This window comes from Crocuta crocuta, unplaced genomic scaffold (assembly GCF_008692635.1).
Source record: "Crocuta crocuta isolate KB4526 unplaced genomic scaffold, BGI_CrCroc_1.0 scaffold25, whole genome shotgun sequence".
Lineage (NCBI taxonomy): Eukaryota > Metazoa > Chordata > Mammalia > Carnivora > Hyaenidae > Crocuta > Crocuta crocuta.
In genome coordinates this window covers 3,623,763-3,626,234 of record NW_027532015.1, presented here as the reverse complement: position 1 = coordinate 3,626,234, position 2,472 = coordinate 3,623,763, and the positions used below count along the sequence as shown (strand labels likewise).

The 2,472-nt window shown below is 44.6% G+C and overlaps 1 long non-coding RNA gene across 1 annotated transcript in view; it reads right to left on the bottom strand.

Annotated features, from left to right (window-relative positions):
- LOC144241542 (uncharacterized) overlaps positions 1-296 on the bottom strand; it is a 3,371-nt gene extending 3,075 nt beyond the window's left edge. Inside the window, exon 1 of the long non-coding RNA XR_013338108.1 lies at positions 128-296. This is a non-coding gene — a long non-coding RNA (uncharacterized LOC144241542). The remainder of the gene's footprint in view (positions 1-127) is intronic.
- Between the last annotated feature and the right edge of the window lie 2,176 nt (positions 297-2,472).

The following is a 2,472-nucleotide window of genomic DNA, read 5'->3' as shown; positions in this document are numbered from 1 at the left end:
CCCCTCCCACCCCCCACCCTCCCCTCACTCTGCCCAGAAGGAGCTGTCCCGGTAGAAGCAGGTGCTCCGAGATGGCAGGGTGGGGAACTGCTCTCAGATTCTTCCAGATGAGAAGACTGGAGCTCACAGAAGGTAGCTGGTCCAGACTGGCACAGCTGCTGAAGGTCCACACCCCGCCTGGCTGCAGAGCCTCTGGGCTCCCCCGGAGCAAGGAGGGCTTGAGACTGCATTTGCTTCTCCAGAGCAAGCCGACCAAAAATGCACGAAGGCAAGAAACAGCCCACGGTTCTGGGAATAGGATCTTCTGTGGTCCTGTGTCCTAAATCTTTCGGTGAACTTCAGCAGAGAGGCCTGGGGAATGCACACTAATGAGTGGGGAAGGGAAACCTAGTACTTTTTTTAAAGACCATTAAAATCTCTGTCGGCAAAGAAAAGAGACAGCTTACTGCCAGCAAAAAACAGATTGAGCAAAGAAAAGAGTTGTATCCAGGAAACTCGTGAATTTCTTTTTGTTTCGCTCACTTTTCTTTTTCTTAAATAAACCTCCTTTTGTTGTCACTTGCTCAGTGAGTAATTACAATAGTCTCTGGGGAGGGCTTGGGGAGGGGGTGCATCAGTGACAGCCGGAGGGCCAAGAGGCCCTCACAGCCCCTCCCAGAACTCACACCATTAGGGCCCAGAAGCTTCACAGTTTAAAAATCTCTCTTCTGGGGGCGCCTGGGTGGCTCAGTAGGTTGGGCGTCCAACTTCGGCTCAGGTCATGATCTCACAGTTCGTGGGTTCGACCCCCCCGTCGGGCTCTGTGCTGACAGCTAGCTCAGAGCCTGGAGGCTGCTTCAGATTCTGTATCTCCCTCTCTCTCTGACCCTCCCCTGCTCACACTGTCTGTCTGTCTGTCTGTCTCTCTCTCAGAAATAAATTTTTAAAAAATCAAGCATAAATAAACATCAAAAAAATTTAAAACCTCTGTTCTGGATGAGGCAGGGCCACCACTTGCCATAGTTATGCCAACTCTATTTGCCCTGTTAACTTTTGTTTTCCTAGTATTTCATATTCTTATAGGTGTGTGTGTGTGTGTGTGTGTGTGTGTGTATTTAACTGACCTACTAATATCCATTGAACACTTACTGGATACTAATATCATTGAACATTGACTCATGTGCCAGGCACTGAGTCAGGTCATAAGTAGGCAATGCCATACTTTATACCTATTGACTCTATGCATTATTACCCCATTTTACAGATAGAGCAACTGAGGTAACCATTAAGATTTTCCTGGATTACACAGCTAAGAAGTAGCCTTGCTGAGGTTCCAACAGTTTCTGTTCTTATAGGATCTGCTCTTTTAATCACTATTTTTTTTCAATGGAGAGCTAGAAAAGGCTTTTAGGTCCAAAGGACAGGAGCATTTTTCAAATTACCTGCTACTTTATGTTGCCTTTATTTTCAGTCAGGGACCTGATTCACCCCTGCACCTTAGGTGTTTATGTGTAATTACCCTTGTGTCAAAGACTCTCTTCCTGATCTCCCCAATCCTCAAATTCTTACCTTACTTTTGATAACCCCCAGTGTTTTTCCTCTACACGTGAGAGCAGCAAGAGCCCTTTACTGTACCGCATGTTGGCAGAGTAATTGGAGGCCAACAGTTACTGAGCTTTTTATTCTCCAAGACCCCTGTACGCTTAAAAATTATTGAGGCCGGAGGCACCTGGGTAGCTCGGCTGGTTAAGCATCCAACTTTTTTTTTTTTTAATCTTCGTTTCTTTCTGAGAGAGAGACGGAGTGTGAGCAGGGGAGGAGCAGAGAGAGAGGGAGACACAGAATCCAAAGCAGGCTTCAGGCTCAGAGCTGTCAGCACAGAGCCTTACATAGGTCTTGAACTCACGAACTGTGAGATCATGACCTGAGCTAAAGTTGGACACTCAAACAACTGAGCCACCCAGGAGCCCCAAGCATCCAACTCTTGATTTCAGCTCAGGTCATGATCTCACCGTCGTGAAATCGAGCCCCACATTGGGCTCCGTGCTGGGCATGGCTCCTGCTTAAGATTCTCTCTCCTTCTCCCTCTCCCCTTCCCTGGCTTGCTCACTCACTCTCTCTCAAGAAAAAACATTATTGAGGCCCCCAAAGAGCTTTTGTTTATGTGAGTCATATCTATTGACCTTTGACATTTGTAATTTAAAACTGGGAAATTATTAAACTATTTATTAATTCATTTAAAATAATAATAACCCCACTGTGTGTTTACATAAATAACACTTTCACAAAGAGTAACCATGATTTAAAAAACTTAGTGAGAGATTTACAATTTTTTGTGAATTTCTTTATGACTGTCCAGGTCCTCATATCTTTTTCTATATTCAATCTGTTGTGATATGTTGTTTTGGTTCAAATATGTAAAGAAAATTGAGCTCTATACAGATAAGAAGTTGGAAAACTTAGGAATGTTTTTATAACCTTTGCAGATAACTG